Here is a 25,105-nt window from a genome sequence, read left to right on the forward strand (position 1 = left end):
CTCCACTCACCCTGCAGAAACAGCCTGGCAGGGATCCCCGGACACCACATGACCATATGCCTTGTTTGCCTGAGAACATGTGTTGTTCTTCTGTCATTATTATTTGAGAGTGAACCTCTGTTCACTCTCAAACATGTCCTGGTTCAAAGATAAATCATGTGGTCTTTTTATGTACCAGATTCCACAGAGTGGTCATGATATATAAAAACAGAAGAGCATCTGACGGATTTGACAGATACAAGATTATTGGTAAAGAGACTACATGATTTATCTTCAAACCACAACATGTTTAAGAGTGAACAGTGGTGCTATTAGTAATAACAGTCACAGAAATGACTCCTACAATAGGCAAACTCTTCTCCTTTGGCTTCCACAATGCTCTTCTCTTCTGCATCTCTGTCCCATCCAAGCTGTCCTTGTGAGCTGTCCTTCCTCTCCATGTCTATTAAATGCTGGTGCACGGGGGCCTCCCTGGTGGCTCAGTGATAAAGAATCCACCTGCCAATACAAGAGACACGGGTTCGATCCCTGATCTGGGGAGATCCCACGTGCCTTGGAGCAACTAAGCCCAAGTTGCCACAACTATTGAACCTGTGCTCTAGAGCCTGGGAGCTGCAACTACCAAAGCCTACACACCTTCGAGCCTGTGCTCCACAACAAGAGGAGCCACTGCCGTGAGAAGCCTGTGCACACAGCTAGAGGGTAGCCCTCATTCTCCACAACTAAAGAAAAGCCCACACAGCGATGAAGACCCAGCACAGCCAAAATAAATACAAATAAATAAATAATTTTAAAAAATATTGGTGCACCCAAGGCTTCATATTAGAGCCTTTGCCTTTGGTTACTTTATATGGTCACTTTAGCAGCCATTATGGCCATGCCTTTGGTCACAATTTACAATCTGATGACCTGGTAACTCACCCTCTCTCTCTCTCTTTCTTTCTGTATTTCTATCCCTCAATCTCTCTGTCTCTTTCTCTCTATTTATCTTTAGCTCTCTCTCTCTCTCTCCCTAGCCAAGACCAGTCTCCTAGGCTCCAGTCCCATGTCTTTTTCACTCAAGTGTCACACAGACATCACCAGATCAATGTATCCAAAACCGCACTCTTTACCTTTCCCCTCAAGGATGCTCTTCCCCTTCCTTACAAATCACAGTTCATGATATACATCCTACATTCACATTTTAGAAATGACTTCATTGTTTTCAGCCAAGTGCAGCCTGATCAGCTCTATGCAGCCAACTCTCAGATCTATGGGGATAAACAATCAATGTTTTAAGACACTGTTTGGAGGGATACTTTTGTAGTAAAAGTGAAATGATGTAGAAATTCGTTCTGGAGAAGAAGAGCTCCCCTAAGAAAAACTCATTATGAGTTCTACTGGCTTTAGGGCTGGGTAGGAGGAGGTAGAGGGCTTCCCCAGCGGCTCAGCAGTAGAGAATTCACCTGCAATGCAAGAGATGCAGGAGACGGGGGTTCAGTCCCTGGGTGGTGAAGATCCCCTGGAGGAGGGCATGGCTACCCACCCCAGTGTTCTTACCTGGAGAATCCCACGGATAGAGGAGTCTAGCAGGCTACAGTCCGTAGGTTCACAAAGAGTCAGACATGAGTGAGCACGCAAGTACACACACACAACTCATAACAGTAATTGGTTTACAGGATGAAGTACAAACTCCTTGGCATGACATATACAGACCTTGCTGGTCTGTTCTCCAGCTACATCTCTGTCTTGAACTCTACAATAGAGCATTCTTCTCGTTGACCTGGAATGTACTGAGTCATCTCATACCTCAGGGCCTTTGCTTGTGCTTCTCTTTTTGCTTTGAAAGCCTTTTCTTCCTCTCCCAGTCTACCCATAAAGTTTTATCTCATCTTTAAGACTTAGTCAAATCTTATGTATCAGGAAAGCAATGAGATTTCTCCAGTTCTTTTGGAAAATTAATTGCTAATTCTGCCTTTAATCTCATTCCGGAAGAAATCTAAAAGTGCCCAAGTTCAGGGAATTCTCAGAATCTTCTCTCAGTGTCACTTGTCCTTATAGTTCTTTCCTGGAACTATAGCATTGTACTAAGGCAAGTCCCACCAGATTTCTTTTGGAGAAAATGTGTCATTAACACACCAATTTTTGATTTATGCTACTGGTCAGCTGGTCAACCACACTGCAGAGTTCTCCGTTGTCTAGTTTATGTTGGGGGTATTTTTATTTATTAGAAAATATACTGTCTATCTTCCAAGGAGAGTAATTTAACTCAAGAAATTAGACTCATGTAAACCAAATAAACTGCACTTTTATAAACAGATGTGTCATCAGCCCTAATCTCCCCAGGATCTGCCAATGAACCCAGGAACCATTTCCACTGCAATATTTAGGAAAGATGAAACATTAGTCAAAATTGTGTATTTACCCAGTGATGTAACTGTCAGGATTTAAAAACGTCTATCAGGTCCCTGTGCAAATCTACTTCTGTCAAAGTATTTAATAAAGTCCTGTTTGTGCTAAATGTCCAAATCAGCTTAGTAAAAAATTTCAGCTGGAAAAATCCACAAAACCATGCTTCCATTAGCAGTGAAGACATAGCCTACCTTTTTCTCAGAATGAGAAAGGATGAAAAAGAGCTTAATGAATGCTCTCTGTGGACTTCAAAAAAATGCACAGTGTGAGAGTTGTGACTGAGTTTTACTTGGGGGAAAATGAGGACTGCAGCCCCAAAGACAGCAGGTCAGAGAGCTCTGAGAATCTGCTCAGAAGAGGTAGGGAGGAAAGTCAGTATATAGTGATTTTGGTGAAGGGGGAGAGTACATGCAATCAAGCACAGATTTATCCAAATAGTTTCTGCTAGTCTCAGAAGCTTTTGCTAGTCATGAGGAGCAGTCATAACCATGAAGGATTTTAATGATTTTCTAGGTGTGGGAAGATACAAGAATTGGGTTCGTAAAATCGACTCCTGAAAATATCTAACTATCTGAAGACCTGTCCTGCCAATTCCCTGCTTCCCCAAGCACAGAGTGCCTTATTTCTGCTCTCCACTCTGAACTTCTTTCAGGGGGTGTTGAAGGTCAGCAGCTGCAGCAGCACGTGATTTAATCCTTGTAGAGGTAGATGGCAAGTGCCCATGGCTAGTGCCAATTTGTAGTTGACATCTATTTATAAAGCTGAAGGTAGGGTTAAGAGAAACCAACAAGAAATACGAAGCACTCAGGGGTAGCCACTGTCACACTTAGACAAAAAGAGACCAAAAAAGAGGCAATTCTAAGAGCTAGAGTTATGGCAGTTTCCTCTCCCCCTAGCCCCATCCCCACCCCACCCACCAGGAACTGCGACCTTCGGATCAGGAAGAGGAGAGTCCAGCTCTGGCCCCCAAGAGGACCTGTAGAGACTAGGAACTGATAACAGAAGCCCTGACCTCTCCTTCTTCCCACCTTCTAATCCCCTCTGGTGCCTTCAGGGACTGAATCTAACCAAAAACCAGAGGGCAACGGAACCTGTGATACAGTCTTTAAAGGTCAGCCTCTGGGGACAAAAAGCAGGGTGTAAAAAGTTGGAATAGATCTGATATGCCTACAGACAGGTCCAGCACACAGACTTTAATCCGAAAGGATTGCTTCTCATTAGACTGTCAGGCTGCACTGCGCCATGCCTGCTGGAAAGAGGAAATGAACTGGGTTAAAGATTTATAGATTGTGAGAGCTGATGGAGTGCTGAAGGGTCATCTAACCCCGGCCTCTCACTTTACAGACTGATGAAATGGACGTCCTCGGAGATTAAATGACGTGCTTAAGATCACCTTTGAGTTAATAGCTGAACTAAGACTAAAACCCAAGTTGTTTTTTTTTTTTTTCTCCCTGTCCAGGGCTGCTTGCTCTTTGCATGTAGCTCAAATTCGTTCTAGCTCTGTGAGTTTCTCTGAGAAACTGTAGTAATCAGTTTCATCCGGAAGCATGAAGCAACATACAAAGTTTTAGGAATTTTACAGGAGAAATTCGCAAAGGATCTCAAAAAGACAAGCCACAAACGATGTTCTAAAGACTTGCATTTTTCCTCCCTTTGACCAAATGAGTTAGACAGAAAAATACCTAGTCTTTTATTTTTTATAATTAAAATGAGAAGCAAATGAATCAGCTCGTAAATAAAATCCTTGCTCTAAGTACCTGGAAAAGGCACAAGCTTTGGGTTCTTTGTTGATATTTTCTGTTTTGTTTTCTACTCCTTCTCCCTAATTAGGTGCAAAATAATAGTTAGAGCCATGTATTACCTGACAACAGAAGTAAAATTAAATTCTGAGAAACACGATACATAACTTTTTGCTTATCATTTTCAAATTGCACCAATGGGAAAATGATTCAGGGTATTGTATGCAAGCATCTGACTTTCCGGAACATGCTAACTTCCTTGATCTGGCCAGACTCTCATTGGCCAATATTCAAATACAATCTAAAACCAACCCTAAATCTAGATAATCAAAAGCTTCAAAGATAACTCTCCTTTCCTGCACAGCTTGGAAGGGAAATAAAATGCATTTATTCATTTAGCCAGTATGATTTAGTCCTTACCTTGGGCAGAGCTTCATGCTAAGTGCTAGGGGTCTAGAGTAGGCACAACCTCTGTCCTAAAGGAACTTCAAGCCCAGAAGGGGAAGCAGACCAATAAACCATATTGCTAAAGTTGGATGGCCACCTGATGCAAAGTGCCGACTCATCATAAATGACCCTGATGCTGGGTCATTTCTCCTTCTTCTGGAGAAGAGGGCAGCAGAGGATGAGATGGGTGGATGGCATCACTGACTTGATGGACATGAGTCCGAGCAAACTCCAGGAGATAGGGAAGGACAGGGGAGCTTGGCGTGTTGCCATTCATGAGGTCGCAAAGAGTCGGACGCAACTGAGCAACTGAATAGCAAAGCTGGATGAACAAATTTAATGAGAACACATGTAAGGAGAGAGAGACATTCAAAAGGAAATTAGTTTCAACTGAAATTATTGTTTATTTTCCCAAAGTGTAAGAGATGTCATGAGTTAAATCTTGAAACATCAACCTGAAGTTAAGCTGTATTCTCGGGATGTCTGGCACCGCACAGTGGTTTAGAAACAGTGGGCTCTAGAATTGCACTGCCTGGGCCTAGATTTCAGCGTGAACTTACAGAAAGCAATTAACTGTTTTGTGCCTTAATTTCCTCTCTACAAAGAGAGAATAATAATTTAAAGTGTGCTTGAAATACAGTATGATCCCATTTATATGTGAAACTGAAATAACAACAAAAAAAAACAAGCTCATAGCTATAGAGAACAGGTTGGTGATTGGCAGAGGGGGGGGATCAGAAGGGGCAGAATGGGTGAAGGTGGTCGAAAGATACAAATTTCCAATTAAAAAATAAGCAAGTCATGGGGATGTAATATACAGTGTGGTGACTATAGTCAATAATACAGTATTACATGTTTGAAAGTTGCTGAGAAAGTTAATCTTAAAAGTTCTCATCACAAGAAAAAAAAATTTAACCATGTGTGGTGACAGATGTTAGCTAGACTTATTTGGTGACCATTTTGCAATGTATACAAACATCATGTCATTACATTGCAAACTGAAACTAATGTAAGATTACATGTCCATTATACCTCAATAAAGAATAATAAAAGTGCTTCATATATTCAGATAAAAATAGGAAAGGTGTTCAGTTATCAAATGGGAGTTGGTTTGGTTTGTGCGGACAAAACCTTCAGACAGTTGACTGAAATATTTAGATCCCACCCAAAAGTTGGCATTACATACTTGGCCTTAATGCTGTACTCATTACTTGTTCTATTAATACCTAGTAGTATAATTCTCTACCTACCACTCAACAAAAGATGATGATGTCATAATTTAAAAATAAAAAGGAAAAGTCCAAGGGCACTTTGGTTAAGGTAGAGAAGTACTTGAAAGGTTATCCCTACAGAAACTTGCAAAAATTAGACCGCAGAAGAAATTACGGAATACTTTATTCACAAGTATACATTAGTTATCAAAGAAAATCAGATAAAGCTTCCCGAATACTATACTATGTCTCTTAAATTGAATTCATTTACAAAGGGTTTGATTTTTCAGTGGTGTACTCAGCTTACACACAGTTGAGTATTTAATATTTGATTGCTTCAAGATGGTAGTAAGTTTTTATATGTTTGACAGCTTAACAATAACTTTGAGACACCAGAGAAATCTATGGAGTCATTTTTTTAGTACACAATGAATAGCAACAAAATATTGTGCTGTATGACATTCATAAATAATAACTCTTCAACCTACCATACTTAAACTCTTCACAGTTTGATAAGATACATATGATATCTACTTCTGAACAAATAATACTGAATGATGACTGCGATAAAAGGAATTTTAAAAAGCTTCTTTTATAACTTATATCTTGAATAAATGAATCCAAGCATTGTCCACATTATGAAACTTATCTTCTTTTCTTGAGGTCTCAAATGAAAAGTATTACTCAGATCATAGATCAAGAGCAATTTCTTTGGCGTTTCAACATTTATCCATGCACTTCTGTAAATTGTAGCTATCACTTGCAAATAGTCACACATCGAACAATGTGTTTGGGGACATACTTTTTTATCCACTCAGTATGAAAATTACAGATGGAACACGCATTTTAAGAGAGTAGGCTGAGTTTTCTTTCTTTTTATTAGAAACACATTGAAATCTATTTCAAAGTGTGTTAAACAAATGCCCCTTTGAAAATACTTCCTGAATATCAGTGCATTTCAGGACACATGATTATCTACAAAACCCACAAATCACATTTAATGAGTGTCTCATAAAACATCACTTTGCTCTATCTTTCTTTTTCCCAACTCTTCTTCAGTAAGTTGTCCCTCAGCATCCTTGGGGTATGCTTGAGATTCCCTGGTGGCTCAGATGGTAAAGCATCTGTCTACAATGCGGGAGACCAGGGTTCAATCTGTGGGTCGGGAAGATCTCCTGGAGAAGGAAATGGCAATCCACTCCGGTGTTCTTTCCTGGGAAATTCCACGGACAGAGGAGCCTGGTAGGCTACTGTACATGGGGTTGCAAAGAGTCGGACATGACTGAGCGACTTCACTCACATCCCTGGGGTATTGGATACCAAGCTCCATGGATGCTCAAGTCAGGACGGGGCAACATGGTTTCATTTTTTGTATTTATGATAGGTTCTGACCTATTTAGAAAGTGTCTCAGTGTGTGGTGTGAGGAAAGGTCTAAATTTTATATTTTCCATTTGATTATTTTCACTTGGATGCTTGATTATCCAGTTTTACATATATATATCTTTTGTTGTTGTTGTTCAGTCACCCAGTCGTATCCGACTCTTTGCGACCCCACGGAGACAGCAAGCCAGGCCTCCCTGTCCCTCACCATCTCTCAAAGTTTGCCCAAGTTCATGTTCACTGCATTGGTGATGCCATCCAGCCATCTCATCCTCTGATGCCCTCTTCTGCTCTCAATCTTTCCCAGCATCAGGTACTTTTCCAGTGAGTCAGCTGTTCACATCATGTGGCCAAAATACTGGAGCTTCAGCTTCAACATCAGTCCTTCCAACAAGTATTCAGTGTTGATTTCCTTAAGACTGACTGGTTTGTTCTCCTTGCTGTCCAAAGGACTCTCAAAAGCCTTCTCCAGCACCACAGTTCAAAGGCATCAATTCTTTGGTGCTCTGCCTGCTTTACAGTCCAGCTCTCACAATCATATGTGACCATTGGGAAGACCATAGCCTTGACTATATGGACCTTTGTCAGTAGAGCAATGTCTCTGCTTTTCAACACATCGTCTAGGTTTGTCATAGCTTTCCTGCCAAGAGGCAATCGTCTTCTGGCTTTGTAATCAGATAGTAGCCACCATCCACTTGTTTTAGAGCCCAAGAAGAGTAAATCTGTCACTCCTGCCATCTTTTCCACTTCTATTTGCCTTGAAGTAATGAGGCTGGATGCCATGACCTTAGTATATTTTAATATTTAGTTTTAAACCAGCTCTTTCACTCTCTTCCTTCATCCTCATCAAGAAGTTCATTAGTTCCTCTTCACTTTCTGCCATTAGAGTGGTATCATCTGCATAGCTGAGGTTGTTGATGTTTCTCCCGCCTATCTTAATTCCAGGTTGTAACTAACCCAGCCTGGCATTTCTCATGATGTGCTCAGTGTATAGCAGACAGCCCTGTACTACTCCTTTATCAATCCTGAACCAATCAGTTGTTCCATAAAGGGTTCTAACTGTTGTTTCTTGACCCACATACAGGTTTCTCAGGAGACAGGTAAGTCGGTCTGGTATTCCCAACTCTTTAAGAGCTTTCCACATTTTGTTATGATCCATACAGTCCAAGGCTTTAGCATAGTAGATGAAACAGAGGTAGACGTTTTTCTGAAATTCCCTTGCTTTCTCTATGATCCAGCAAATGTTGGATCATATACTAAACTTACATATATTTATCTATCTATTATACTTCTGAATTTTCTATCTGATTACCTCAGTCTGTCTCTTCACACATCAATACCAACTGTTATAATTATAGAAACTTTAAAATATTTCAATATCATGTAGTACTAGTCCCCACACCCTTTCTATTCTTTGTTTTATTTATTAATCCTTCTGACTGGACTTTAGAATAAATTTATTCAGAACTTCTCTGGTGGCCCTGTTGTTAAGACTCCATCTTCCAAGGAGGTGGTGTGGGTTCAATCCCTGGTCAGGGAGCTAAGATCCTACATGCCTTGCAGCCAAAACAACAACAACAATAGCAAAAAGAAAACAGAAGCAATACTCTAACAAATTCAATAATGAATTTTTTTTAACTTTTAAAAAATAAATTTATTTGGCTCCAGAAAGAAAAATAACAGCAATTTTCTTTGGAAGGCATTAAATATGTAAAGTAACATTGGAATAATTGACATCTGCTATCTCTTGCCATATAGAAACACAGTGTGTCTTACTATTTATTCAAGTTTACATGTGTGGCTTTCAAGATTGTTCTATCATTTTCCTCATATAGTTTGCACATTTCTTACTCAGTTTAAACCTAGGTATTTTGTATTTTGCTACCACATTGCTACTTTAATGTAGTTTCTCTTCCATTAGTTTTTCCAACTCATCAGTGTGTTTGTCAATTTTATATTCTGCCTCTCTACTGAAATTTTGAAGTAGATTTTTCCATTGATTCTTCTGAGTTTTCCAGATGTATAAACATATCACCTGCAAAAAGGAATAGTTTTGCCTCTTCCTTTCCAATCCTTACCCCTTAATTACTTGCTCTTGTCCAATTACTTTGGCTACTATCTCCAGTACAGGATTCAACAATAATGATGAGCAATGGGCATTCTTGCCTAGTTTCTGATTTAGTGGGACACAACTTTTAGTGTTTTTCCACTAACTATGATGAAGGGTTTGGGGTGAGGTATATACAGTTTATCATGTCATGTTAAGGAATTTTTCTCAATTCCTATGTCTTATCATGAATTGTTAATAAATTTTGTCAAATGTGGTTTTTGACTGTTATTAGGAATGATCATATGACTTTTACTCTTAACTCTGTCCATATGATGAAGTTTATTAATTCACACAAAGAGTTTTGGAGTCCTCTAGAAACACAGCCACCTCTGAATATAAATCCCCTTGTCGTCAACTGGCAGAAAAAGAAAAGAAGAGAGAGGAGACATTTTTGACCTGTTCAGTATCAATAATGATGCTGAGTCTTGGCTTTGGGTTTCTGGCTAATTTCCTAAATATCTGAGCAGAGAGAGAACTGCCTAGCTACATGTAACTGTGCTTTTATGACTCTGTAAAACACCCTCCCCCCACCTCCCAACTGCCCTCACACTCCCCTTGGCTCATGCACAATCAGACTCAACTTTTGAAAGCAACGGCTTAAAATCCTTATGTCTTAGGAGACCCGTAACAAGTGAAACTGCTCCTCAGCCAGCACCGCAGCTTCAGAATTAAGCACCACTTCTTATTGGATAGCACAGACCCAGAATACATGACCATATCCAAATTAAATGCAGACCTGTTTCAGCTTGAGAGCACAATCCAATTCCAGAAGTAGGAGATCAGCTTTATTAACTAAGCCACCCACTATCCCAGGAAGATGGCAGGAATTAAAACCAGACTTTCCTGGTGCTGTAAATTTGATTTCTCTCAGCCATGGCAACTATACTCTGAAAAATCGAACTTCTTACTATTGTTTTCTCCATCCCTTATATAACAGTTGAAGAGAACTGAGCACAACAAGGTGTTCCAAGTTCTCTTTCAGGTGAGAAAATGAACTAAAAGGCTTACTGTTCTGATGTCTGAGATTACGTTTCTCCATTAATGATTTCATTACCATGTCAAGACTCCATTCCAATCACGTAGATGGGAAGTTTCTCAAAGACAGGTCAGCTAGAATTTCAGGTTCACTCATGGCTTACAAAGTCCATCCTTGGAAGGATCACCCAGTGGGTGATGGGGTAGCAGATAGTCTTAGACTTTGTTCCATCGTGGCCTTTGTATCATTTGATCACAGTTATCTTTCTAAATGTGGTGTTGCAAAAGACTCTTGAGAGTCCCTTGGACAATAAGGAGATCAAACCAGTCAATCCTAAAGGAAATCAACCCTGAATATTTATTGGAAGGACTGATGCTAAAGTTGAAGCTCCAGTAATTTGGCCACCTGGTGCAAAGAGACAATTCATTAAAAAAGACCCTGATGCTGGGGAAGACTGAAGGCAAGAGGAGAAGGGGACAGCAGAGGATGAGATGGTTGGATGGCATCACCAACTCGATGGACATGAGTTTGAGCAAACTCCGGGAGATGGTGAAGGACAGGGAAGCCTGGCCATGCTGCAGTCCCTGGGGTCGCAAAGAATCAGACAGAACTGATTTGCAACAACAGCAAATCTTCATTCTCAATGCTACGTAGGGTCCAACCTGGGGACAGTGGCTTCCAGAGCCTGGCCCTTTGACAGGGAAAGCAGTAGTTATAAGCCTGAAGACCAGAGGGGAAGTGGCTGAAGGACCTATGGAATCTTCTGAGGATTTTATTCCAATGGAGCTGGATGTCTGGTTGTGCTTGCTGAGAAACAGACTATTTCCTGCCATCAGTAAACAAGGATGTCACAGTCATCAGCCACAGAACCTTGCCAAAGTGAGCTAGTGAGCCCTAAGGGCTCTCAGGAAGGAGAATACCTGCCACCTAGCAGCCAGCAGTCTGCAGCCACTGCTTACAGTAAGCCCAAAGGAAGCTCAGCATGTGAAAAATACAGGATACTGGCCCCAGGGAGGTGAGGGGCATATGAAAGGAATGATTTCAGCAAACCCAGATTCTTGCATCTTCCCATACTTAGAAAAGTGCTAAACTCCTTAACTTGGGATATCTGGTTTTCTTTAATTAGCACTAATCGTTTGATGTTCAGACTACCTGCCCTTTCTTGCAAAACTTTTATGTAACCTGACTCCTCCCCTTGTCTCCTCAGAGCAGTTCTCTCAGGGTTACTTGAGATGCTGTCTCCAGGCTTGAAGTCCTAAAAATTCCCACCGACTAAAACATAACTCTCCACTTCTAGGTTGTGACTATTTTTTAAGTTGACATTGTTTAGAGCTTGGATTTGAGGGTAGAGGCCCTGCAAGAACTGGGCTGGAAGAAGAAATTCTCCATGTCTCTTCATCTGGAGAAGTAACCTTCCGCCACTCATCTCACCCAGCTGTGCAGCCCTCAGTAAGTTAATTGTTCTGAGCCTCAGTTTTGTCACCTATAAAATTTGGGATAATAATCATAGTATTTACTAATGCTACAAAGATAAATATTAGGACACTTAATGCACACAATGCACTTAATGCCTAGAACAGAGTATGTGCCAAATAAACTTCTCCAACCTGGACCACAGGGATTTTTTTTTTTTTTTTGAGACATTTTCAACTTTTACACTTTCAATTCTCAATTTTTTATTCATAAAAAGTGAAAGTGAAAGTAACTTAGTCGTGTCCAACTTTTTGAGACCCCCCAGACTATACAGAGGGGGGATTCTCCAGGCCAGAATACTGGACTGGGTAGCTGTTCCTTCTCCAAGGGATCTTCCCAACTCAGGGATTGAACCTAGGTCTTCCACATTGCAGGTGGCTTCTTTACCAGCTGAGCCACCAGGGAAGCCACTGATACCAAATCCTTAGAATATATCATAGCAGAGAAGAGGAAAATGCTGAATAAAAGAAATGTAGAAAAATCACAAAGACAACATTAGCACTTCCTTACAGTACAAATGTGGGATGGAGAAGTGTCTGAGGTTGAGAAAGTGGGAAATGCAGAAAGTGGCAGAATGCAGCCCTGAGAGCACCTGCCCAGGAGTGTCATCTCATACTCCATTGTCTTCGTTGCTGTCCCCTCTGGTGGTTTACACAGTGCCTGACATGGTGTGCAACACACGTGTTGACTTGTGACAATTTTCCCTTCCCGCCGCTAATGATATTGGTTTCCTTTTCAGAAAGGAGGGGTGAGCTGCAAAGTGAGTGAGGCTGGAGGACAGAGGATCCATCCAGTCCTGTCCCCAACCTCCAACCCTCATCTCCTCACTGCCAGCATCTCCCTTCTGGATTTCAGGGGGCCTCCTGACAGCTGTGTGTCCATTCTCCTTCCTTCCAGCTCAGCCTCCGCAGGACAGTTGAACCATCTGTTAAAAATCCATATCCGATCACATGCCACCATTTCTTGAAACCCTTATGACTCCCTAATATCATTAGCATAAAACTCCAAATCTTTAAAATAGTCCATAAGGTCCTTGACAATCCTGTTACCCTCTCCCTTGACCCCGGCTGTCAGCATCTTTTAGTGCCAAGCGATGTCTAACTCCTGCCTCCCACACCACTCTGCCCACACCTTTCTTTCCCTCTGCCCAGTGAGCTATTGATTTCAGTGTCTCTTTTACAGGGAAGCTGACCTCCGTAATTAGAGCTCCTGTTCCGTGTTCTCACTGAATCTTGTACATTTCCATGATCAGCACTGTCACCCCAGTGATTAACAACCCAAGTAATGATGTTTCTAGTGTGGCTTTCCTCCTGGCCTGAGTAAGCCTCCCCCAGGCAAGGACCATGTCCATCTAGATTCACACCACCGCTTTAGCACTTAGCCTGGAGCCAGGCATATGCTCGACAGGTAATCAATCAATACATGCTGAATGAACAATGAAATAATAAAAGAATGTGCCTAGCAATCCAAAAGGCTTCTCCTGTTGAGAAAGTTCAGACTGGGAAAATCCAGTGTCTTTAGATCTAATTCACTCAATTGACTAATTAACTCAGCCATCTGGTAGACATAAATAGGAATATGGCATTTACCCATGCATTCATTTACACATATATTTATATATAGCCTGACTTTCCCTACTGGCAGTACTTTGGGGGTTCAGAGCAGGGAACTGACATGGATGAGTCAGCACCCCAGGCAGCCATTCACCGAGCATCACATTTACAGATGCTTGAAAGGCACAAGGAGATTTTTGCTTGATAATTTTATATATATATATATATATATATATATATATATATGGAGAAGGACATAGCAACCCACTCCAGTATTCTTGCCTAGAGAATCATGTGGACAGAGGAGCCTGGTGGGCTGCTGTCCATAGGGTTGCACAGAGTCGGACATGACTGAAGTGACTTGGCATGCATGTATGCATTGGAGAAAGAAATGGCAACCACTCCGATATTCTTGCCTGGAGAATCCCAGGGACAGAGGAGCCTGGTGGGCTGTCATCTATGGGGTTGCACAGAGTCGGACACCACTGAAGCGACTTAGCAGCAGTATATATATATGTGTGTGTGTGTGTGTGTGTGTGTGTATGTATATTCATGAAAAGAAACTGATATCAAGATTCCATGTGCCTCAAAGACAGTTTGCAGGTGAAGGGTCCAGGTTGGTTAGAAATTTGGAGTTACTTATGCCAACAATGGACTTCCCTGGTGGGTCAGCAGTAAAGCATCTGCCTGCAATGCAGGAGAGCTGGGTTCAAGCCCTGGGTCAGGAAGATCCCCTGGAGGAGGGCATGGCAACCCATTCCAGTATTCTTGCCTGGAGAATCCCATGGACGGAGGAGCTTGGCAGGCTACAGTCCATGGGGTCGCAAAGAGTCAGACACTACTGAAGCAACTTAGCATACATGCCAACAGTAGAGATTTAGTCTCCGAAGCCTCAGTAAAGAATCTTTCACGCTGATCATTCTGGTTGCCTGCAATCAGCTGTGAAGTGTTTGCGTGTGTGAACACAGGGATACCTTTGGGGAGATGGCTGGCCCAAGGCTGGCCTGTGAGGCAGTTTAAGGTGCTGAGAGATTCCTCTTGGAGGAATTCCTCTAGTAGGGCCAAGGCTACTAGGGAAATGGCTGCATAGACATCTCTGATTAGGGCTGATGGGAACTAGAGCATTCCCTCCTCCCTGAACTAGAGGCCCACCCCTATGGTAACTAGTGTTGATTTCTAACCTGGGTGCTGACATCAAATATTCAAATCAGACCTTGCCTCTGGCTCTGCTTCTTGGCTCCACCTGGCCTGAGAGGCTGTGTTCTGCAGCCTTATTTCCATATGTGACAGTGAAGGGAATGTGTAGGTGACACAATCTCAGACTGTGACTCTTTAGTTTGAGCCAAGCAGACTCCCTGAGAGTGGAGCCCTTTGTGAGCAGGCATCTGGGGTCTCCGACAACAAGCTCGTGAACCAGTGAGCTCTGGGAGGCTGCAGTCACAAAGGGACCGGGACTCCCTTCTCCTGGCGGTCCCTTCCTTCCCTAAGCTGCTGCCCTGGTGTGTTCAGTCCTCACTCCCCTGGGAGAACACTGACTCTCACCAAGGAGTTTGGAAACTGTTCCAGTAGGGAACCTGTAAGAATATATCCCTGCTTCCCAGAAACTGAGCAGGACACATTATTTCCAGGGACGAGAACATAATCCTCTATAAGGAGCTACCCCTTTGAAAGTGAAAGTCTCTTAGTCATGTCTGACTCTTTGCGACTCCATGGACTGTAACCTGACAGGCTCCTCCATCCATGGAATTCTCCAGGGAAGAATACGTTCCTTTCTCCAGACGATCCTCCCAACCCAGGGATCAAACCCAGGTCTCCCGCATTGTAGGCGGATACATCTTTCCACCAAGTTAAAATACTAAGAAACCAAGCAAACAGGTGGATTTACTTCAAAGCTCTACTTTTTTAGAGCTCCCCGGGTGGTGCAGTTGATAAAGAACCCTCCTGCCAATGCAAGACACACAAGAGACACGGGTTCAGTCCTTGGGTCAGCAGGATGCCCTGAAGTAGGAAATAGCAACCCACTCCAGTATTCTTGTCTGGAGAATCCCATGGACAGAGGAGCCTGGCGGGCTATAGTCCATGGGGATGTAAAGAGTCAGACACGGCTGAGCAACTGAGCATGGTCTACTTTTTTTTAAATAAAGGAGAAATGATACATGAACAGCATGCTCTTCAGGATTAATTCTACACAACAGCTCTGGACTCTGACACTGATATAGACTTCATAGCAGATTCACAGTTTCTTGAACTTTCTTTGTCTACATTGTGGGGTTCCTATGGGTGCCCTTGAATGCGTATATGCTATATCACTTTAGTTGTTTCCAACTCTCTGCCACCCCATGGACTGTAGCCCCCAGGCTCTTCTGTCTGTGGGATTCTCCAGGCAAGAATAGTGGAGGGGGTTGCCATTTCCTTCTCCAGGGGAGTGCCCTTGAACACTGGGTAAATTCCAGGGCCTTCAACATCATCAAATGAGGGGGAAAACTTCCAGTGGAAGTTATAAAGTATTTAATTTCCTTGATTTTTTTTTTTTTTTTGAAATTGGGAAATGCTTTCTGGTATAGATAGGAATTTCTAATTAAGTCAAATATTTGGATATGTGAATAACCAGAACATTCCGTTATCAGACCTTTTTAGAGAAACAAGCATTCATCCATCTGTAGAGAACACACCATGCACAGAGCAACGAAACTGAGTGAAATTATTGATTTACTTGAGACAAGTCTTATCTCCAAGTATGATGTATAGCTAATCAATTTGTAACTTTACCCATCCAATACCTTGAAGCTCTTGACGAAGTAGAAGAGCTGGGTTCTTACATTTCCTCAATAAAATTACCCTTGATGTTCTGGAATGAGGTTTCTCCAAATCTAGTAAATTATTCCTGAAATAGCTGATTAAAAATGATGGCTTGTTCTAACCTCCTATGCTTTCTGGCTGGGAATGTGTTGACATTCAGTAGAGCAAAGGTCAAGAGGAATGAATGGCATCTGTTCTCAGGGTGTCTATGAGAAAGTTTTCAAAACCAGATAAGAATTTAATACAGAAGTTTTTCATCCGCCTAATCAAATTTAAATGCCCCAATGATGCCTGGAATGTGTGCTGAAGATTGTAATCTGCAGGTGGCTATAAACGAGTCATGTGTCTTGGAAAGGCATTCCTGGAACAGGAAAACTTTTTTTTTTTTTCTTGGTAGTTCAAATGTTCTTATCAGAACCTACTTCTTGACAGAAATCTTTGTATTTATCCTTACGATCTCTGGGTCAGCTCGACATGGCATTTCTTCTGCTCCACGTAGCAGAGATGGGGGACAGCAGGTGGGCTTTGGTGGCACCAAGACTGGACTGGAGGGTGCATGCAAGATGGCTTAATGCATATGCCTAATATTTTGGTGGAAAATTCTGGAAGGCTGAGCCTAGTTGGGCTCAGCTCCCCTTCTCCACCTGAAGTCTAAGCCTTGCCATCTAGATACTAGGACTTCTGATGTGACAGCTCAGGGACTTCAAGAAACAGAGAGGAAGCTGCCAGGTCTGTAAGACCTGGACCTGAAAACTGGCACCTCTGTGCTCTCTTTATCAAAGCACTCACAGAGCCCAGCCAGGTTCAAGGGGAAGAAACATAGGCTCCAACTTTCATTAGAAATGTTGAGGAATATCCCTCCATCTTTAACGTGCCCCAAAGTATATGGAAAACATCCAGAATCAAAGTCTGAGAATCTCCCCTGGCAACAGATGAACACTATCCAAAGGGCCTCAGAACACTCAAGTCCCTGTGTAAATACAAATTTTATTCTACCTCTGCTTGCAAAGTGATTACACAAAACAGCTTTCATTTGGCAGGAGAAGTTACACAGAGATGAAGCCCCAAAATGCAACCTGTGAAAAGGAGCCCCATATCAGACATCCTCAAAGTCTTTGCCATTAAAAAAAATAACAGATTTTTCTCTCATTTTTAAATATTTCTTCCTTAATTATGTTTAAGTTGCTCAGAAAACTCGCTGAAAGAAAAAAATGCAATTTTGGTACGCATATTTGTAGGGTACAAGCTGAAACTGTCTTTACTTCATTTACCTCCTGTGGCCACTGCCTCAAGCTGGGGCCAGTTTTCCATTCTAGGTGCAAAGGACAGAGAACTCACCCAGAATTTGCAGCCCCCTCATGCCCACCCAAGGCTAGAAGCTCCGCCATGTTTAAGCGTTGCATCCACTATGTTGCCAAGGCATGAAATGCTGACTTCGGGCTCAAGTTTCAATCTAGCTTTGCCATTCCTGACCCTTCTGTTTCCCTTTGACTCTCTTTCAGGGTTTGTGATTATAGTATAGGGCATGTTTGTATTTGAGAATTTCCTTTTATAAATCCCACCATAAGTCCACATATGGGCCTAGAAAACCTAAGGGCCTAGAATAAAGACATCAAAACAGAAGAGAGTTACACTCCTACTCTGCATAGTAAACTTCTCTGGACTCTGAAGGCAGAGTTGCTCTACTCAGATGCTGTCTCCAGAATGCTGTCCTCCAACACCAGCTGAGCCTCAAGGCCCCAGCAGAGCCATGAATTAATAATACTGTGAAAGGATTCTTCTTCTATGGTGACTTCTTAATGGCTTTAAGTGTTTTTAGATCATTAAATTCTTGACAAAAAAATTGGAGTGGAGAGGGAGAGAAGAAGAGGGGAGGGACAGACTGGGAGTTTAGGATGGACATGTACACACTGCTTTATTTAAAATGCATAACCAACAAGGACCTACTGCAAAAAAATAAATAAATAAAAAGTTGTTTTGAAAAGGAACAAAGAAAGTAACTTTTTGCCAAAATTGTTAAGAAACATCATCACTTTTTAAAAGCTGTTCTTTTTGCTTAAAAAAATTTTTAAGTTGAAGTACAGTTGATTTATAATGTTGTGTTAATTTCTACTGTACAATAAAGTGATTTAGCTATCTATATATATAGATAGATATACAAATATATTCTTTTCCATTATGGTTTAACAGGACATTGAATAGATTTTCCTGTGCTGTACAGTAGGATCTTGTTGTTTATCCAGCCTATATATTACAGCTTGCATCTGCTCACCCCAAACTCCCAATCCATCCCTCCCCGCTCCGCCCTCCCCCTTGGCAACCACAAGTCTATTCTCCACATCTCTGAGTCTTCCTATTTCATAAATATGTTCATTTGTGTTATATTTTAGACTCCAATATACGTGACACCATATGGAGTTTGTCTTTCTCTGACTTCTTTCACTTAGTACGACAATCTCTTGGTCCATCATGTTGCTGCAAATGGCATTAGTGTGTTCTTTTTCATGGCTGAGTAGTATTCCATTACGAAACCTCATTGTTTGAAAATAAATAAGGATAAACCAACTCTGGAATGAGAATGTCAGATAAAAAAATGCAAAATATATTATCACTTGGCTTACAAAAGTTTGAGGAACATAACCTTTTAGGAACACTTTTCTTACACAAGCAAGGCACTCTTTGCAGCACGAGCTCATAGGTAACACGAGTGTTGGATTGTATTGGCACCTGCCCAGCACCCAGTAGAGAAGGAACCCAAGATCCAAGTCAGGCTCAGCCCACTCTCCTGACCGCAGCAGTGATGTTTCTGATTCACTCCATTTCCGGCTCCCTCTTCTCCCTATGTGGACAGGTCAGTGGACCAAGGGGGATCTCATGCTTTTCTTTGTTTGAGTTGTGCTTAAAATCCTTACTTGAGAATCCACCTGCAATGCAGGAGACCCTAATTCAATTTGGGAGTTGGGAAGATCCCCTGGAGAAGGGATAGGCTACCCAGTCCAGTATTCTTAGGCTTCCCTGGTGGCTTAGCTGGTAAAGAATCCGCCTGCAGAGCGGGAGACCTGGCGTCGATCTCTGGGTTGGGAAGATCCCCTGGAAAAGGGAACAGCTACCCATTCCAGTAGTCTGGCCTGGGGAATTCCATGGACTGTATAGTCCATGGAGTCGCAAAGAGTCGGACACAACTGAGCAACCTTCAGAACAGCTCAGAGCTGGGAGAAAGTTTTCGTGGATCACTTTCAGTGAGCTCTTTACTTGCCCTGTCCATGCTTTATCCCTTCTATGTTTTCACAGCCTCATGGTTAACTGTGGATCTTGTATTCCTTTCCTAGAAGGGACCAAGGTTAGGGCTTTCCAAGCTTTGTTCGAAGCAACTCACACTAAAATACCTCTTGATTACTCCCAGCATGGCCGACAGTGCCTTTGGGTTGCTCTTGGCCAGGACTTGAAGCTGCCTCCCTTATCTGGTTGTTTCCTGCCACGTGGCTGCTGTCTATAGTCCCTTTCTCAGCCACATTTTGGAAATGTGACCGTCCTCAAACTCCATGCTTAAGGTTACGTTGCTGTTGTTTAGTTTCTAAGTTGTATCTGACTCTTTTGCAACCCCAAGGACTGTAGCCCACCAGGCTTCTCTGTCCGTGGAATTTCCCAGGCAAGAATACTGGAGTGGGTTGCTATTTCCTTCTCCAGGGGATCTTCCCAACCCAGGTATTGAAACTGTGTATCCTGCATTTGAAGGCAGATTCTTTACCGCTAAGCCACCAGGGAAGCCAACTTAGGGTTATAGCTCCATGCAAATCTCTGCCTCTTAAAAAATAGGTCTTAATAACATTTATTATTATAAACCTCTCAGCTGTGAGTTTCAGTTTTTCCTGTTATTAGCGATGTGTGAACTTCACTCCTGCCATTCCAATCCCAAGGCTGGAATTTCCCAAAGTTCCATGCTTCTCCCTCCAAGCAATCTCTTTCATGCAGTCATCAAACACAAAGGACTCAAGTGACCCACAAACTCATCTCAAACCCAAGCCTCTACCCTGGACTTCAGTTTCTGTATCTAGCTGCTAGTCCAGTCTCAAAGATACTGGAAACCCAGTGTGTGTAAATCAAACCCACACATCTACCCTTAAAACTAATGCTTGTTCAATGTCTTCTGTCTCTAAATAGAAGCAGTCTGTAAACAGAAGCTTTAGAGGCAGTTTTGAAAGCCCCCTTCCTACCTGCATTGTGAGTTGATAGTTGGGTTTTTTAGCAATGAAATACTTTTTAATTAAGGTATGTACATCACTTTTTTTTAGATATAATGCTATCGCACACTTAAAGGACTATGACATAGTGTAACATAAATTTTGCATGACAAGGAAACTGAAAAGTTCACGTGACTCACTTCACTGTAACATTCGCTTTACTGCAGTGGTCTGGAATTGAACTTGCAGTATCTCTGAGGTCTGCCTATACTGCCAGACTTAACATAGTACCTGACATCTGATAGGTGTTCAGAAAATATTCCATTCTCGAATCTATGTCTTCTCTATTCTCTGTGTCTTTCCTTCTTGACCATTTCTCTCCCTCCAGTGGATCCTCAGTAAGTGGCCCCAGTGGAGTAAATGATAGTCACCCGCTTTTCTGGGAGGCTCATCTCATCCCATTTCATCCTGCATGGCTGTTAGGTAAGCCTGGGATGCCTTGTCCCAGAAATAAACCCACTCTGATCAAGACAGGCTGGCGGGAAACCTGAGCAGAAAAACAGAAGTAAATCTGCAACTTTACAAAAACCTCTTCTTATACAGCAAGGACTTTCTAAAAAAAGGATTTTCTTTTAAGAAAGCACTTTTATGCTGAAAAAGCACTTACCCCACCACTACCTTACACACTCACACACACACACACACGCATACACACACATACATACACAGAGCTGGGGGAAAAGTAGAAGAAAAGACAGGTTGGGCGGAGGGGGGGAGTCCAGATTCCCCAGGTCAGGCCCTTCTGATAAACTCTGAGATTAGTTTGCACTTTCAAATAATAACAGTTAATATTTGAATTGTGACCTAAGTGCCTATATTTACCCATTTGGTTCTTGCAACAGGCTTATAAGGTGATACAATGCCAAAAATTGGGGCTTCCTCGGAGAAGGCAATGGCACCCCACTCCAGTACTCCTGCCTGGAAAATCCATGGACAAAGGAGCCTGGTAGGCTGCAGTCCATGGGGTCGCTAAGAGTCGGGAATGACTGAGCGACTTCACTTTCACTTTTCACTTTCATGCATTGGAGAAGGAAATGGCAACCCACTCCAGTGTTCTTGCCTGGAGAACCCCAGGGATGGGGAAGCCTGGTGGGCTGCCGTCTCTAGGGTCGCACAGAGTCGGACACGACTGAAGTGACTTAGCAGCAGCATCAGGTGGTGTTAATGGTATAGAACCCGCTTGCCAAGGCAGGAGACATAGAGAAATGCAGGTTCGATCCCTGAGTCGTGAAGATCCCCTGGAGGGGGGCATGGCAACCCAATCCAGTATTCTTGCCAGGAGAATCCCATAGACAGAGGAGCCTGGTGGCCTTCAGTCCCTGGGGTCGCAAAGAGTCAGGGACAACTGAACCAACTTAGCATGCACACATGCAATGCCAAAAATTAGCCTTTTTACAGATGAGGGAATTGGCTGCAAGTTGTTGAGTAAGTTGTCCAAACTGGCATAGCTAGAAATGGTGGACGTGGAAGATGAACCTCCAAGATGGTCCCAGTGGTCCTCACATCCTGTCATCCACACCCTGTGTGGCACCATCACACACTGGATCTGGTTTCACCTCTTGTGACTATGGAGCGTGGCTGGATTGCAGCGAAGACAGCCACGTGGCAAAGAGCTGAGGTGTCTTAGCACCAGCCTGGGTGTGGGGGCACCCTTGGAAGTAGCTACCTGCCCTGATTGAAACTTCAGAGGTCTGCAGCCCTAGACAGCCTCATGAGAGATCCCAGTGAAAAAACATTTATTGCAACCTTACAGCACTATGTCCTGGGGTTAATTTATTACTCAGCAGAGATAATTAATACAGTGTCAGTGGAATTCTAGCCTTAGCCAACTGAGGGCAGAGTCCACATTCCAACCCCTGGGCTAAACTCCCTCTCCTATGCTAAACCTTTTCGAGTTTATTTAGGCTTTATTTAATTTCCAGCCCCCTTTGATCTGATCTTTCCCACTGAAGGGAGAAGATGGCACACAGGAAGGGGAGAGGGGTTGAAGGAGAAGATGGTGGTGACCTGGTCAAGGTCCAGGCATCCAGAATTGTTACTGCCCCTTAGGAGCTTGTGACCTGATTGGGGGCAAAATCTTCCTTAGTGTAAAAGGTACATGGAATCTAAAAACAATGAATTTATGCACAAACAGAAATAGACCCACAGGCCCAGAAAACAAATGTATGGTTGCCAAAAGGGAAAGGGGATGGAAAGAACATGTTAGGAGTTTGGGATTAACATACACACACTGCTATATGTAAAACAGATAAACAACAATATATAGCACAGGAAACTCTGCTCAGTATCTTGTAATAACCTATAAGGGAAAAGGACCTGAACAAGAATTGATGTATACCTTGTTGTTGCTGTTTACTCACTGTGTCTGACTCTTTTGTGACCCCATGGACTGTACCTGCCAGGCTCCTCTGTCCAGGATTTTTCCCAGGCAAGAATACTGGAGCGGGTTACTGTTTCCTTCTGCAGGGGATCTTCCCAGCCCAGGGGTCAAACCTGAGTCTCCTGCATCAGTAGGCAGGTTCTTTACCACTGGGCCACCAGGGAAGTATTTTATATATATAACTGAACCACTATGATCTACGTGTGAAACTAATACCTCAATTAAAAATTTTTTTCAATAAAAATAAATAACTGAAAGGTAGCCAAGACTCAATCTGGTTAGTGTTGACGGTGTGGTACAGCTGTGGCATGGGGGAAATCCCTGCAGGCTCAGGGGAAAGTGGGACTTCAGTTGGGCATTGAAAGATGAATGGGGTTTAACAGGCACCAGCCAGAGAGCATCAATGGGGGTACGGTAGTAACGGTCAGAGGGGAATCAGTGGACTTGAGGCAGAAACATGCCCACATGTGGGGTTGTTATGCAAGACCAGCCTTTCTGAATCATCAGGTCCCTGGAGCAGGTTGAGGGGAAGCAAGACTGCACCCCACAGTGGCCAAGACCCTGGCTCTGGGCTCCACCACCAACAGCCAGTTTCTGCTCTCTCCTGGCCCCTCCACTTCCTAGACACATGGTCCTGGGACAATCATTTAACTTCTCTCGGGCTCCAACTTCCTCAGTCATAAGCTACCTTCCTCACTGGGAAGCAATGAGGGATTTTGGTTCATTACTATCAGCGTGCTGAGCGCCAACTCTCTGCTAAACTCTGTTCTAGGTCCTTGGGATACAACTGCAAACAAAAACAGACCAATATCCTGTGGTGTCCCACAAGGTTTAGCATGACTCCACCCACAGAAAGTGCTCAGAGCAGTGCCTGGGACCCAAGAAACACTCAAGACATTTCATAAGACTGGAAGGAGATCGGGGCTGAATGATGGAGTGCATTCATAATAACACCTTTTCTAAGGGAGTTAAATCACCAGTTTGTCACCTGAGTCACCCAATACAGGAAATCAAACTCAGTGACTGGATCTTTTGCCCAGAGGCCTCCGTGCTTCCTGAGAAACAGGGTAAGTGAAACCTTAGCCTGACCCACTCGGAGAGTAAATAGGAATGAAAATGTCCCCGCAGACCCAGGAGAGCCTTGTGGGATGCTCTACCGTCTGACGCACACAGGGAGAAACTCCATCATTTTAGCAAATTACTGCTTTGTGTTTATGTAAAGAAAGAACTTGTGCTCTGGCTGTGAATGAGTCACAGACTTTAAGCGGAACCAGATTTCCCAAGTTCCATTATCTTTTCACTCAATAGCTTTGTCCCAAATGGAGCTCTTTGCTTTCAGATGAATGTCTGCCAAGTTGTTGTTGGTTTTTTTTTTAACTCTTCTCTCAAAAACATTTCACTTTAGAGCCTATAGGATCTCCAGTCTAGTCCAACAGAAGAAAAGCATGCCTCTGAAAGGCTGAGAAAGCAGGTGGGAGGGGAAGACTTGCTCTGAAGTGCGGCCACTGTGTAGATGTAGGCACATGCCTGTTTCCACAGACTGGAGTTAATTCAGCAATATGTCTTCTGAACATGAATTCTGATTTGGGAAACCTCAATCCTGGTGTGTTCTTTGAAACTTTGTTCCTTCCTTCCTTCTCTCCCTCCCTTCACCTTTCTTTCTTCTTCCTTCTTCCCTTCATTCTCTCTCTTTGTTCTTTCTATTATTTGAAAGCAATGATCGGAGGGACATTCATTCTTGCTGCTTACCATCCCCTTCCCCAAGTCCTCCCAACTATAAAGAGAGAGTAAGGATAGAGTAAGCATGCAGCCAGGGGAAGTTTTAGCCAAGAATATAACTGCAATAAGTCAGAAATATTTCTAGCCTGAGTGTATTCACATGTGGATCTGTACAAATTTCAGGCACCCTCATGGACACTTCCCTGTGTTCTATCTTACTTCCTGGAAAAAAAATATATATATCCCTGAAACGGAAGTAAAACCATCAAAAACCAACATGAGATTCAATTTCTACCCAAAGTATCTTAGGTCTAATTAATGGTAGTATTAGGAGAAAGCAGTGGAGAAGGAGGAGGGGGAGGAAGTCAGTCGGCCAGTCAGTTCAGTCGCTAAGTCGCGTCTGACTCTTTGTGACCCCATGGGCTGCAGCATGCCAGGCTTCCCTGTCCATCACCAACTCCTGGAGTTTGTTCAAACTCATGTCCATCTAGTCTGAGATGCTGTCCAACCATCTCATCCTTTGTTGTCCCCATTCTCTTCCTGCCTTCAATCTTTCCCAGCATCAGGGGGAGGAAGGGGAAGAGAAAAGAGTTCCCCCTGCTGTGTGCCGGATAGGTTAGGGCTCTGAATGCCTGCTCACCTACAAGAGCAGGTGGGAATCTTGGGAGCTGGCTCAGCTGAGGGC

Source organism: Bos indicus, chromosome 13 (genome assembly GCF_029378745.1).
Source record: "Bos indicus isolate NIAB-ARS_2022 breed Sahiwal x Tharparkar chromosome 13, NIAB-ARS_B.indTharparkar_mat_pri_1.0, whole genome shotgun sequence".
Classification (NCBI taxonomy): Eukaryota; Metazoa; Chordata; class Mammalia; order Artiodactyla; family Bovidae; genus Bos; species Bos indicus.